The sequence below is a fragment of the Pelophylax lessonae genome (genome assembly GCF_965119305.1).
Source record: "Pelophylax lessonae genome assembly, chromosome: 1".
Classification (NCBI taxonomy): domain Eukaryota; kingdom Metazoa; phylum Chordata; class Amphibia; order Anura; family Ranidae; genus Pelophylax; species Pelophylax lessonae.
The window spans coordinates 416,090,614-416,106,317 of NC_138768.1; the positions used below are offsets into that span (position 1 = coordinate 416,090,614).

General features: G+C 44.6%; 2 protein-coding genes across 3 annotated transcripts in view; one reads left to right on the top strand and one right to left on the bottom strand.

The window, feature by feature from the left end:
• Positions 1–9,017, bottom strand: part of CCDC171 (coiled-coil domain containing 171) — a 109,378-nt gene extending 100,361 nt beyond the window's left edge. The window contains exon 1 of the mRNA XM_082275063.1: positions 8,807–9,017. The gene's annotated coding sequence lies outside the window, so the exon portion shown is untranslated. The remainder of the gene's footprint in view (positions 1–8,806) is intronic.
• Positions 9,018–9,300: 283 nt separating this feature from the next.
• The window catches only part of ACO1 (aconitase 1), a 105,398-nt gene continuing 98,994 nt past the window's right edge, over positions 9,301–15,704 (top strand). For both annotated transcript variants that reach the window (XM_082244148.1, XM_082244150.1), the window contains exon 1: positions 9,301–9,456. The gene's annotated coding sequence lies outside the window, so the exon portion shown is untranslated. The remainder of the gene's footprint in view (positions 9,457–15,704) is intronic.

Genomic DNA, 15,704 nt, shown 5'->3' on the forward strand with positions numbered 1-15,704 from the left:
ACCCGTGAGAAATGCCTACCCTCGTCACTTCCGGGGCACCTACGTCAGCAGAGGGTATGAAATGTTCACGGTAGTGTGTTATACACCGCATCACCACATTAAAATATCTCCGCTGCAATATGAAACATCTCCGCTCCTACCCCTGTCACTTCCCTCATCTCGGCTAATAAATATAAAAGCGGATCACGGAGCCGAGATCTCTGTCATTTACATTTCATACAGCCGCCACCGCTTTTACATTTATTAGCCGAGATCAGGGAAGTGACAGGGATAGGAGCGAAGATGACCCATGTTGCAGCCCAGCTGTTTTAATGTAACTGCCGCAAATGTTACGTTACACACACTGCCGTGATAAAATCATACCCTCCGAGCATGCGCAGTTGTCAGTTCCTCAGCTGTTCAGTGACGTACCTGGGGCTTTGAGCATGCGCACTGCTACGCTGCTCTGATGTTCCTGACAGGAAGTGACGAGGGTAGGCATTTCTCACGGGGTAGGTAATTCTCACGGAACACCGGCACAGCACGTGCGCTACCCAGACTCAGAAAAGCAGAACGACATACCAGTACTTGATTCTGCGCACAGGAGCCTCCACCCCGCAGTAAATGTACGTGGAAAGGTCCGCAAGGGGTTAAACAATGAAACAGGAATTTGCTTTGTACATGACTGGATAATTGAAAGGACTATTCACACAATTTATTGGGACACCACAGTGGCCTTGCATTTTTTTTTTAAACAGTATTTGTAGGTTTGCAGGTTGTAGTGTGGAGTTACACCAATGGAGAGAGGGTAGAGTTATCCATTCTATGCTTCAAAGCCGCATTAAACCCAAAAGCACTCTTAGGCTCCTTTCAGACGGCCGCTCCGCTGCTTAAGTCCGCTGCGGGACTTTTTTTTTTTACTACGGAGCGGATGACATTTCTGTCATCCGCTCCGTGTGCCCACATATCATCCCATCCGTTTGCGGATGATATGCGGACATAATGTAAGTCTATGGCATTGCGGATGTCAGCGGATGACACCGCTGACATCCGATTTTCCTTCCTTTCCGTTTTTTACACGGATGGAAAAATGGGGTTCTGTTCCATTCGTAAAAACGGAACAGAACTGAAAGGAGGAAAATCAGATGTCAGCGGATGGTATTCCGCTGACATCCGCAGTGCCATTCACTTACATTGATGTCCGCAAATCATCCGCAAAAAAATAGGATGATTTGCGGACACACGAAGCGGCCGTGTGAAAGGACCCTTATAGACCCCACATTTCTCCATCAGGAGGACCTGTCAAGCACTATTCCTATTACAAGGGATGTTTACATTCATTGTAAAAAGAATAAGAGATCAAAAAAATAAAAATGTTAAAAGCGAAAGTGTAAAAAATAAATAAGATCAAAATAAAATAAACAATAAAAATTTAAAAGAGCCCTAGTCCCCGCATGTTCGCATGCAGAAGCGAACGCATACGTACGTCATGCCCACATATGTAAATGGTGTTCAAACAAACCACACGTGAGGTATCGCTGCAAACGTTAGAGCGAGAGCACCGATTCTAGCCCAAGACCTCCTCTGTAACTCTAAATTGGTAACCTGTAAAAATGTTAAAGCCACGCCTATGGAGATTTTTAATTTCAGAAGTTTGGCGCCATTCCACGAGTGTACACAAATTTTAAAGCGTGACATGTTAGGCATCTATTTACTCAGAATTACATCTTTCACATTATACAAAAAAAAAAAAAAAAAAAAAAAAAAAAAATGGGCTAACTTTAGTGTTTTTTTTTTTTTTTTTCCCATTTAATTAAAGTTTTTTTTTTTTCTAAAAAAAACGTGTTTGAAATATTGCTGCACAAACACCGTCTGACATAAAAAGTTGCAACAACCACCAATTTATTCCCAAGGGTCTCTGCTAAAAAAATATTTATAATGTTTGGGGGTTCCGAGTATTTTTCTAGCAAAAAAATGATAATTTTTACATGTAGGAGAGGAGTCCCAGAATAGGCCCGGTATGGAAGTGGGCAAAACCGCCCCCACCCCCAGACTAATAATACTTCTGTCCAAAGGTCCCCCTGTGCTCATTCATCCAGCCTGGGGACACTCTACTACAGGAGGTATGTTACTAGCCAGATTACCAGGTGAAAACAGAGGGAAAATTAGCTAGAAAATAAAACTGATGCAGCCACCACATCTAACAATTGGTAAGCTGCAAGCAGTGGCGTACCTAGAGCATTTGGCATCCGGGGCAGATCCTAAAGCTGGCACCTTCCCCAACTTTTAAATGAAAAAACGCCAACAAAAATTTGTAATGTTTTCAAGCATACTTATTGCACACATTTCACAGCCCCCCATCACAGTGCCCCTTGCAGTCTGCCCCACCCCCCCCCCCCGTCTCTCTAATCACAATGCCTCCTTTTACACTCTCTGCCTCCCCTGCACAGTCCTACCTTTGGCATAAACACATGGCTAATACTATTAGCAATGTGTTTAGGTTTGAGTAAGAGATTGGAGACATGATACAGAGGATAGTCAAATGACTGCAGACATGACACAAGAGATGGTCAGAGACTGCGGACATGACACAAGAGATGGTCAGACACTGCAGACATGACACAAGAGATGGTCAGACACTGCGAACATGACACAAGAGATGGTCAGAGACTGCGGACATGACACAAGAGATGGTCAGAGACTGCGGACATGACACAAGAGATGGTCAGAGACTGCGGACATGACACAAGAGATGGTCAGAGACTGCGAACATGACACAAGAGATGGTCAGAGACTGCGAACATGACACAAGAGATGGTCAGAGACTGCGAACATGACACAAGAGATGGTCAGAGACTGCGGACATGACACAAGAGATGGTCAGAGACTGCGGACATGACACAAGAGATGGTCAGAGACTGCGGACATGACACAAGAGATGGTCAGAGACTGCGGACATGACACAAGAGATGGTCAGAGACTGCGGACATGACACAAGAGATGGTCAGAGACTGCGGACATGACACAAGAGTTGGTCAGAGACTGCGGACATGACACAAGAGTTGGTCAGAGACTGCGGACATGACACAAGAGTTGGTCAGAGACTGCGGACATGACACAAGAGATGGTCAGAGACTGCGGACATGACACAAGAGATGGTCAGAGACTGCGGACATGACACAAGAGATGGTCAGAGACTGCGGACATGACAAGAGATGGCAAGAGACTGCGGAGATGACACAAGAGATGGTCAGAGACTGCGGACATGACACAAGAGTTGGTCAGAGACTGCGAACATGACACAAGAGATGGTCAGACACTGCAGACATGATACAAGAGATGGTCAGAGACTGCAGACATGACACAAGAGATGGTCAGAGACTGCGGACATGACACAAGAGATGGTCAGAGACTGCGGACATGACACAAGAGATGGTCAGAAACTGCGGAGATGACACAAGAGATGGCCAGAGACTGCGGAGATGACACAAGAGATGGTCAGAGACTGCGGACATGACACAAGAGATGGTCAGAGACTGCGGACATGACACAAGAGATGGTCAGAGACTGCGGACATGACACGAGAGATGGTCAGAGACTGCGGACATGACACAAGAGATGGTCAGACACTGCAGACATGACACAAGAGATGGTCAGACACTGCAGACATGACACAAGAGTTGGTCAGAGACTGCGGACATGACACAAGAGATGGTCAGACACTGCAGACATGACACAAGAGATGGTCAGACACTGCAGACATGACACAAGAGATGGTCAGAGACTGCGGACATGACACAAGAGATGGTCAGAGACTGCGGACATGACAAAAAAATATGGTCAGAAACCGCGGACATGACACAAGAGATGGTCAGAGACCGTGGAGATGACACAAGAGATGGTCAGAGACCGCAGACATGACACAAGAGATGGTCAGAGACCGCGGAGATGATATACGATAGAAGAGCACTAGGGGGGCTGGAGCACAAAGGGAGCAGAGAGCACTGGAGGAGCTGAAGGGCATGGGGGGGGGGGACTGGAGAGCATTGCAGGGATGGTTGGAGAGCGCGGGGGACGGAAAGCACTGGGGAGGGGGACTGGAGAGCATTGCAAGGGGGGTTGGAGAGTGCAGGGGACGGAAAGCACTGGGGGGGACTGGAGAGCATTGCAGGGGGGGGTTGGAAAGTGCAGGGGACGGAAAGCACTGGGGGGGGGGGGGGGGTTATTGCGTCTACAAACTAGGGGAAAGATTTATGTCATTTTTATTTATTTATTTTTTACTTCTAATGGCAGTGATTAGCAATTTTCAACAGGAATGCAACATTGCGGCGGACAGATTTTTGACACTTTTGGGGGTACCAATGACATTACTACAGTAATCAGACAGAATGACACTGGCAGGGAAGGGGTTACTACTGTGGGTGATCAAGGGGTTAAATGTATGCCTCATGCTTACTAACGTGTGGGGGGGGGTTCTGTGACAGACACAGAGATCACAACTTCACAGCTATGCTGAATCTGCTGATCTCTTCTTGTCTGTCACTGAGAAGATCCGCCTGCTTTGTTTACATAAGCAGGCGGGTCTTCTCACCTTTTCCCGGACGATTGGGGGAGGAAGGCAGCGATCGCCGCCTCACCTCCCCACGGCCCAACTCCCGAGTGCACCTCCGGCGGTGCGCGCATGCCGCCGAAACCACTTTCCTTTCAGCGACGTAGGTCTACGTCGCTGGACCCAGGGGAGCCGCACTGCTGCAGTAATATTACTGTGGGCAGTCGGCAAGTGGGTAATCTCCTTGTTTGCCAATCCCCCCACCACTACCAGAGTGTGAACTTAGCCTAAAGTGATATTAAACAATGTTCTTGCTCTCCAAGACATACTGTTACTGCTGCTTCTGCTCTTAACTGAAGCTTTAAACCGTCAAATGTCTGGTGTCAATACTGATCACATGGGCAACACCATGGCAGTTTCAAACCAAAAGCTAAAGGCTCGTACACACTATAAGAAAAAAATCGGGTGAGAATTTTCGTCCAAAGAACTTTCGTACGATTTTCGTATAGTGTGTACACAACTTTCTACAGCCGATTTCGACTTTTTGTACAAAAATTTCCCAAGGGACAAACTCCAAATTTTTTCTCGAACAGGAACAGAACAAATGATTTGCGTTTAATGTGTACCATTTTCGTATGATTTTTGTACGAGAAGAATCAGAAAAGAAAGAAATGCACTTCATCAGAAAAAATAAACAACAAAAAAAGCTTTTGTCGTACGAGAATTTTTCGTACGAATTTTCGCTCATAAGTTTTGATTTGCTGTGAAACAATGAGGAAAATCGGACGATCGTTCGCCCAATTTTCTTATAGTGTGTACCCCACTTAAGAGAGCATCTTTCTTGGCTGTAAAGCAGTAGTCTGCAAACTGTGCAGCCTGGAGTTCAGCTGTGGCCCTTTGCTTGCCTTTATCTGGCCCTTGGGGCAATGATTTATCCTCTGACACCAACAATGGGGCACTATCGTCCCAATGACACTAACAAAGGGGCACAATTCCTACACTCCAATAGACACCAATGATGGGGCACAGTTTCTCCCAAAGACACCAATGATGGGGCACAGTTCCTCCCAATGAGACCAAACAAAGGGGCACAATTCTTGCCAGTGAAACCAATGATGAGCCATGGTTCTTCCCACTCAATGACACCAGCGATGGGGCACAATTCCTCTCACTGACACAAAAGATGGGGCATTGTTTACTGCCACCAATACCAGGACATTTTCTATTTCCAGTGGCCACTGTCCGGCCCCCCTAAAGTCTGCAGGACAGTAAACTGGCCCTTTGTTTAGAAAATTTGGAGACCCCTGCTGTAAGGACTAGGGGGGTCTAGTTTTGCTTTAGAAAGATTACAAAGCTTCATTTTTTTAAATTAAAATAACAAACGTGTCATAATCACCTGCTCTGTGCAATGGTTTTGCACTAAGCAGCCCCCATCCTCTTCTTCTAGAGTCCCCCACCGGCGCTCCTGGCTCCTCCTCCTTATCCACTGCCCCCATAGGAAGCCTCTTTCTATGGGGGCACTCATGCAGCCTTGCTCCTGAGCCCCGCCCTCTGTGTCCATAGACACACAGACAGCTGAGTACAGCCCTGCCCCCTTGTCACAGAGTTTGATTTACAGCACTGGCTCCTGTTGCTATCAATCTACCCAGAGAGGAGGGACAGAGCCGCGGCTCTCATGCACAGCTGGATTGTGATGGGGCTCAGGCAAGTGTGAAGTGGGTGGGGCCTCCCAGGCACAGAAGGTTTTTTTTTTTTTTTACTATAATGCATAGAATGCATTACGGTGACAAAACCTTAATACTTTACAACCCCTAATGAAAATTCAGGTGTTTTCCCACATCTGCCGGAATAGAGGAGCAGCCTAGGTGCTAGGCACAGCCTCCCACAAACATAAAAGGTTATGCTCAGCTGTACTCTGGGTATACAGTAGTGCAACTGCAAACATGACTACCCTGTACAGTTGTATGCAAAAAAATTGATGATAGCACCACACCTGGAGTACCGCTGCACACATAAGCTTGCAATCACTTCCAGCGCTATGAGGTCCTCTGTGGTGGAATGCATCAAGGACAACAGCAATTCCAAATGCTCAGCGGATGCAGCCCCCCTCAGATGGGGTAATCAAAATTGGTACTACAAAAACAGACATACAAGAAGGCGCACACACCTAGTGCATTACCAAAATACATTTATTCAATATAAAAATGGATAGTCACAAAGTAGCAACTAAAAATAGCCATAGAACCACACAATGTCATGCAGTTTCGGACACACAAATGCTGTTAACATGGAAGGGGTGTAGAGGTGACATGTTTTGGGGGCGCATCACCTTTCTCAGAGCTAGGGTACCAGTGCGCCCCGAAAGCGTCAGCTCTACACCCCTTTTATGTTACCAGCATTTGTGTGTCCGCACTGCATGATATTGTGTGGTTCTATGGCTATTTTAGTTGCCACTTTGTAAGGATCTATTTTTATAGTGAATAAATGTATTTTGGTAATGCACTAGCTGCATACTGCCGCGCACAATTTTTTGGAGCACCAGGGCGAAGAGGATAGCAGAATTCAGCTGATCAGCTTCAGGTTCCCCTTGCGCAAGAGTCCCTAAACCAACTGAGGCTTTACTCACTGCAGCCTTTTATATTTGTATTTTAAAAATAACCAATACACTAATGTGATGTGTGGCTGGGAAGGTTATGACCCGTTCATACCTGAGATGCAAGTTTCTGAAATGTAAGTATGGCTGAATTTGGATTGGATTCGGACACAACTCGCACAGGACCCTTTTTTGGGTTTGCACCAGAATCAGATTAAATTGGTGTTCACTGCTCTAACAAATCAGGTGATGCCTGTGGGTTGCGAATTCAGCCATACAGATTGTATGGTTGAATTTGCATCGTCTTCGGACCAAAGTCGCACAGGACCCTTTTTTAGGTCCGAATCGGATCACACCTATACAATCCGATTCATATCCAAATTGACAGTTCGCACTGCGATATGCGAACCGATCTGGGGGTGTCGTTAACTTTGTATTGACACCCCAGCAATTTACATACGGCAGTGTGAACTGCCTGCGAATTGAATGTGATGCAGGAACTTGCAGGGTTCCTGCATCGCATATATGTAAACCGGCATTTAGGGAGTGGGTAGCCCTACACTGTCGCGCAAAAAAGAAAAAAAAAATTACAACAACGCATCGCAGAGGAGTGAATGAGACCTTAGCACTATATAGGTAGTACAATAACACAATTCTTTAACTACTTGCCGACCACCCGCCATATATTTACTGCAGCTGTGTGGCTCTATTGCTCGAAACAGCGTACCTGTACGTCGTTTTGTTCAATAGCCACTAGATGGCGCGATCACACCTTAATTGGCTAGAGGGGATGTCAATCAGTGGATACGGCAGACCTGATGTCTGCCAGCCAACCGCGATCATCCCCTGGAGAGGCAGAACGGCAGTCTGCCTATGTAAACAAAGCAGATCGCCGTTCCGCAAGGGGACAAGATGGAGGATTTCTGTCTCCCCCCCCCCACACAGTAAGCAGTGCACCCCCTAAAAACACATTTAACCCTTTGATCACCCCTGGTATTAACCCCCTTCCCTGCCAGCGTCATTAGTACAGTGACAGTGCATATTTTAGCACTAATCACTGTATTGGTGTCACTGGTCCCCAAAAAGTGTAAAAAATGTCAGATGTCCGATTTGTCCGGCGCAATGTCGCAGTCCCGCTAAAAATCGCTGATCGCCGCCATTACTAGTAAAAATAAACAAAAATTCTATAAAAACACCCCCTAGTTTGTAGACGCGATAACTTTTTGTGCCAACCAATCAATATACACTAATTGGGATTTGTATTAGAATAGATATTGGCCTAAAGTGGTGATGAAAAAAAACATGATTTTTACCTTTTTTTATTGGCTGTGTTTTAAAGCAGAGTAAAAAATCTATTTGCGGGAAATAAGGACATCAATTTTATTTGGGTACAGTGTCGCACGACCGCGCAATTGTCCGTTAAAATAACGCAAAGCCGAAACGCAAAAAATGGCCTGGTCATTAAGGTGGCAAACCCTCCAGTCCATAAGCGCCTACGCAGATCTTTACTTAAAGCTAAGAGAGGGAAATGTATCAATAAATGAGCAAGAATTGCGATTTAGTCGCATTAGCGACCAATAATTAGTAGCAGAGTCTATAGTGACCGGCTACAGGCATACACTGAATTACTATTATACCGAGTACATACACAGACGGTCCCTCCCAATGACAGGAACTGAACTCACCTCCCCAAATCACAGCAAACACCTCACTCTCCCGTTATCGGTCACCTCCGGGTTGCGTATGTCGTTACTGCAGCCGCCAGTACAATCCGCCGTTTGCTATTGGAGCATGTAACGCTCGTTGGGATTCTGCCGAAGTTGATTGGCTGGGAGAAGCTGTCGGTTTAGGAAACACACACCCTAGAGGGAGTAGCTAGTCACCAACGGCAACAAGAACAACGCTACGGAAGCCGAATAGGTGTGAAGAAACGACGTCAGTGTCACATGACCAAGACTGAGCCGCACTTTTCCTGTCATGCGCAGAGGTCGGGCATTCGGCATTACTGCAAATACACACACTGTGTGTATAGGTACTCCGCCCCCTAGTCCTACTCGCCAACCAGAGAGAAGCGGGCGTGTCCTTTCTCCTGCATTCAGTAGCGGTGGGGGGACTTGAAGAAAAATGTGTATGTGAGTCTTGAAGAAAGAAAACTTTATTAACTATTGAGCAGACGAGCACTTCCTTTCTGTGTCACTGGTCTGGTTTTCTCCGCCTCCAGCTGAGTCCTGCTGCTAGGAGGGCACAGGTCAGGTGCTGGGGACTGTACTGTCTTCCTGTGCTCCACATTGACAGACCTGTAGAGGAGGCGCAGTGCAGCGGTGATCACTGTAAGGTGAGCAGGGGGAATTCAGTGCAAGAAGGGGACGACAACACATGTACAGTGCTAGTTCTTGGCTGTAATTCTAGTGCTTTATGCTGCTCATCCTTTCTGATGTTGGATGGTCTGTGCTTATCTAATATGCAAGCAGTTCATGGAAAGGCTCAGCATTGCCTAGGCTTAGGGCCCATTCATATCTTTGTGTTGTAAAGTGCGATATGCATTTATTTTTTTTTTTTAACCACTTAAGCCCTGGAGGATTTGGCTGCTCAAAGACCAGGCCCTATTTTGCGATTTGGCACTGCGTGACTTTAACGGACAATTGCGCGGTCGTGTGACACTGTACCCAAATGAAATTGACGTCCTTTTTTTCCCACAAACAGAGCTTTCTTTTGGTGGCATTTGATCACCTGTGCGATTTTTATGTTTTGCGCTATAAACAAAAAAAGAACGACAATTTTGAAAAAATAACAATATTTTTCACATTTTTTTATATGAAAAAAATGTAAAAATCAAAATGTTTTAAAGTTTTAGGCCAATTTGTTTTCTGCTACATATTTTTGGTAAAAAAAAAATTGCAATAAGCGTATTTTGATTGGTTTGCACAAAAGTTATTGTGTTTACTAACTACGGGAAAGATTTGTCATTTTTTTTTTTTAACTAGTAATATTGGCGATCTGCGATTTTTATTTGCGGGACTGCGATATTGCGGCGGACAGATTGGACCCCTGACTGACATTTTTGACACTTTTTGGGAGTACCAGTGACATTACTGCAGTAATCAGTGCTATAAATATGCACTGTTACTGTAATAATGACACTGGCAGGGAAGGGGTTAATTTTATTGATCAGTGGGTCAAATGTGTCCCTAGGGGTGTGATTTTAACTGTGGGGGGCGTGACTTGTGATGTAACCACAGAGACATAGGATCCTACATAGCAGGATCGTATAGTCTCTGCAGTTACACCAGGGAGAATGACAGACGGCTTTGTTTACATCAGCCGTCTGCCTTTCTCCCTCTCCTGCGGGAGAACGCGAGTGACCGGCGGACATCAGAGCCGCCGGTCACTCACGCAGGGATCACTGCAAACGAGTGGGGGCGGGAGCGTGCCTCTGGCGGCACGCGCTCGCCCCCTACAGGCTCCTGGGCGAGCGACGTACCCCTACGTCTGTTTGCCCAGGAGCGGCTGACCGCCGCAGTAAATAGTCGTGTGGCGGTCAGCCAGTGGTTAACACATATTGTGGATCTTTTTTTTTTTTTTTTTTTTGAACATTAAATTTTTATTGAGATTTTTCAAGAACAGGGTTAGAGTGGTGGAGGAGGGTGAGGATGGTAGAGGGGGGGGGGAGGAGGAGAGAGATAAAGGGGAGAAGGAAATGGGAAGAGAAAGAGGAGGGAGGATGCAAGTCGCTATATTAATCAATCATTTATAAGTGGTGCACTGTACACTCTATTAATCCTTGGGTCTGCAGCAGTATAACAAATGTAGTACTATCGGGGTCTACAGTAAAGAACTATAATATATTGTGGATCTTTTTAATCAACTTCTTCTAAATTTCTTCTAACAGGAGAAGTTCCCCATAACTGGTGGATAGATATTGTACCTATCCACAAGAAGGGCAGCAAGGTAGAAGCTGGCAATTACAGGCCAGTGAGTTTGACATCGGTTGTAGTCATGTGAATGGAATCACCCCTGAAAAGAAGGATCATTGATCACCTAAAAATACACAACTTGCTGAATCCAAAGCAGCATGGCATTACTGAGAGCAGATCATGTCAGACTTATCTGATTTACATTTTTTGACTATATTACCAATGTTTTGGACAAAGGTGGTGCTGTGGATTTAGCATATCTTCCTTTCAGAAAAACATTTGATACAGTTCCATTAGAGCTGCACAATTATTAGTTAAAAAATCGTGATCTTGATTCAACCCTCCTTATATTCCTAAAGTGATTGTGAAGTCTCTTTTTGTTATTTAAAAAAAAGAAAAATGTTCTACTTACCTCCTATGTGCAGTGGTTTTGCACAGAGCAGCTCAGATCCTCTTCTTCTCAGGTTCCTCTTTGGTGTTCCTGGCCCCTCCCTCCTGTCGAGTGCCCCCACAGTGAGCAGCTTGCTATGGGGTTATCTGAGTCGAGCTGCAGCTCTGTGTGTCCATCCAGACACAGAGCTGCCATTTGGCCCACCCCCTCTCTCTACCGATTGGCTAACTGACTTTGACAGCCCTGGGATCCAATGGCGCCATTGCTGTGTCTCAGCCAATCAGGAGGGAGAGTCCCGGACGGCCGAGGGGTCCATGGACAGAGATGGGGCTCAGGTAAGTATTAGGCGGTGCTGGGTGGGTTTGGGGCTGCTGCACACGAAAGGCTTTTTATCTTAATGCATATAATGTATTTAAAATAAAAAAAAAACCTTCTGCCTTTACAATTCCTTTAATCCAACATTTCCACGATTCATACAGTGCAGAGCCGTTCTCTGCTCACTCTCAGCTGTCAAAAAAAAAAAAAAGCCCCCAGCAAATGTTTATCAACATTGCTCAGCACAAGAGATAACTATAAACAATGTATCATTTTGGCTCTTTTAATGCCAGTTCACACTATAGCAATGTCAGACATCACATGTGATTCGCAACGCACTGCTGTGCAAATCACATGCAATGTCTGTGCAATGCAAATTCAGCCATACAGATTGCATGGCTGATTTCGCATTACATTCGGACCAAAGTTACACAGGACCCTTTTTTTGGTCAGCACCAGAACACACCTATGGGACACCTATGGGACCCAATTCCTGTCCGAACTGACAGTTCGCACTGCGATATGTGAACTAATCTGGGAGTGTTGGTAACTTTGTATTGACAGTCCCAGCTGTTTGCATATGTCAGTGTGAACTGCCTGCCAGTCAGGTGCGATGCAAGAACCCGCAGTGGATTTGCAGGGTTCCCGCATCGCACCAATGTGAGCACTTTGATCAAAGGGATGAACTTCAGTCTATAAGTGAGGGCAGTTTAACCACTTAAAGACTAAGCCTTTTTCTGACACTTGTTGCTTACAAGTTAAAATCAGTATTTTTTGCTAGAAAATTACTTAGAACCCTCAAACATTAAATATATAATATTTTTTAGCAGAGACCCTAGAGAATAAAATGGTGGTTGTTGCAATATTTTATGTCGCACTGTATTTGCCAGGGGTCTTTCAAACACATTTTTTTGGGGGAAAAAAATACACTTTAATGAATTAAAAAAAAAAAACTAAACTATAAAGTTTCTTTTTTTGTATAATGTAAAAGATGATGTTATGCTGAGAATCGAGATCTTTATTCTGCGCAAAAAAATGTGATTCTCATTTTATCCAGAATTGTGCAGCTCTAAAGCCCCATACACACATACCGATTGTCGGCCATAAATATTCGGCCGACGACCGATCGGCCGATTGTCGGCTTGTTAGTATGATGCTTCCGACAGCCGACAGCGCATTTTCGGCCGAACAGAATCTGTTGTGCAGGCATTAAAATTTTTGTTGGCCAACACCAGAACGGCCGATTGTTCACCAGTCAGTACAGAATTCAGCCGACAAACAGCCGATTAGCAAGACTGGGCATGCTCAGAAAAGAAAAAAGACAAGGAAAGTTAACCATCACATGACATCACTTCTGCAGTCGGCTGTTGTTGGCCGACAAAATTTGTGTGCAGTCTTTTGCACTTTTCAACAGACACCGACAGCCCTGGACAAAAGACGGCCGATCGTTCGGCCGACGTTCGCTACGTGTGTACGGGGCTTAAGTTCCACATAATGATCGAATACAAAAGTACAAGCTAGAACTTAACCCTTGGGTGGTTCAGTGGGTATGCAGTTGGCTAAATGATAGATACCAGAGTGTGGTTGTAAATGGGGCTCACTGAGAACAGAGAGCAGTCACTAGTGGTGTACCACAAGGCTCTGTACTGGGTCCTGTTCTATTTAATCTATATGTAAGTGATATAACTAAAGGTTTGTTGGACAAGGTGTGTCTTTTTACTGATGATACAAAGGTGTGTAATAGGGTTCATATCCCTGGAGGTGTCTGTAACATGGATGATTTGGCATTGCTGGAAGATTGGTCAAACAGGTGGAGACTGCAGTTCAAAGTTTGTAAATGTAAAATAATGAATCTGGGGAAAAATAATCCATTAAAAGAGTACGACATTGGAGGTACAGTGTTGGCCATCACTACAGAGGAAAAAGATTTGGGGGTACTTATTTCAGATGATTGCAAAATGAACAAACAGTGTGACCAGGCAATGGGTAAAGCGAATAGAATTCTACGATGCATTACTAGAGGGATCTCTAGCAGGAAGGAGGAGGTCCTAGTTCCCCTATATAGATCTTTAGTGGGACCTCATTTAGAATACTGTGTCCAGTTCTGGAGACCTCACTTACTCAAAGATACTGATCGGATAGAACAAATCCAGAGACTGGTAACAAAAATAGTGAAAGGTCTGGGGGGGAAAAACATTGAGATTAGAGCTGCACAATTCTGGATAAAATGAGAATCGCAATTTTTTTTTTGCTTAGAATAAACATCACAATTCTGAAGAACTTTTTATATTAACCACTTTAAGACTGCTCACGTTGCTGCTACTGCAAGGGCACAGCCCTGTGTCCAGCGACCTACATCGCTGGATTCCTCCCTGTCTCGGCGGCGTGCGCGTGCTGCCGGAGGTTCGCTCCCACTGTGTTTAGACACAGCGGGAGTCGGGCTGGAGGAGGAGAGACGGCGATCACCGTCTCGCTTCCCTGATCGTCAGGGAAAGAGTGAGAAAATCTGCCTGGTTGTGTAAACAAAGCGGGCGGATCGTCTCTGTGACAGACAGTGACAGATCACAGGATTCAGCATAGCTGAACCTGCAATCTCTATCTGTGTCACACAAACCCCTTCCCCACACACACACGTCAGTAAGCATGAGGCACACATTTAACCCCTTGATCACCAACAGTGTTAACCCCTTCCCTGCCAGTGTCATTATTACAGTAACAGTGCATATTTTTAGCACTGATTACTGTAGTAATGTCACTGGTCCCCCCAAAAGTGTCAAAAATGTCAGTTAGGGGTCCGATCTGTCCGCCGCAATGTCGCAGTCCCGCAAAAAATCGCAGATCGCCGCCATTACTAATAAAAAAAAAAAAGACAAATCTTTCCCGTAGTTCGCAACTTTTGCGCAAACCAATAAAAATCAGCTTATTGCGATTTGTTCTACCAAAAATATGTAGCAGAAAACAAATTGGCCTAAAATGTAAAATTTTGATTTGTACATTTTTTTGGGGGATGTTATATATCAGAATTTGAAAAGTATTGTTTTTTTTTTTTTTTTTTTCAAAAATTTAAAATTGCCACAGGTGATCAACCACCAAAAAAAGCTTTATTTGTGGGGGAAAAAAGGACATAAATTTATTTGGGTACAGCGTCGCACGACCGCGCAATTGTCTGTTGAAGTAACGCAGTGCCGAATCACAAAATATGGCCTGGTCAGGAAGGGGGTAAAATATTCCTGTCTTAAAGTGGTTAAAAATACGCTCATTGAGAATTTTTGTCAGACATGTAGCTAAATACATTTTGGCCTGAATATATGACAAAAATTTAATATATTGGATATTTTTTAACTGTTAAAGTAGAAAATGTTAATTTTTTGCAAAATTTTCACTCTTTTTTTCTTATTAATATCGCAAAAAATAAAAATCAAATACCAACAAAAGAAAGCTCTGTTTGGAAAAAAATGACAAAAATTTTGTTTGGGTACAGCATTGCATGACCACGCAATTGTCAGTTAAAGTCACGCAGTGCCAAGTTGAAAAAAGTGGCCTGATCATTAAGCAGGAAAAACCTCCGGTCTTAAAGTGGTTAAAGATTTACAACCCCTGAACATTAGATTACAAGATGGCAATAAAATAAGACTTAAATTTGGTTTGAAGCAGAGTATTATATTCTCCATTCACTACGGTGCTGCAGCTCCCTTAGTATTCCACTGGGTGGTGGACATGTACCTATGGAGAAAACAAAACAAGGAAGCGCATACAGGCATTCCCTGAAGTTGTGCCTAAGTTGTACCGAAGTTGTTTTCTGAATCGCAGGAATGCTGGATTAAGATCGTGTGGGGGGTCAAATAGAGATTGCGATCTTTTAACAATCATGCAACTCTAATTGAGAGCGACTTCTGGAACTTATTAAGTACAGTCTGGATGAAAGAAGGGAAAGAGGAGACATGACTGAAACCTTTAAATACA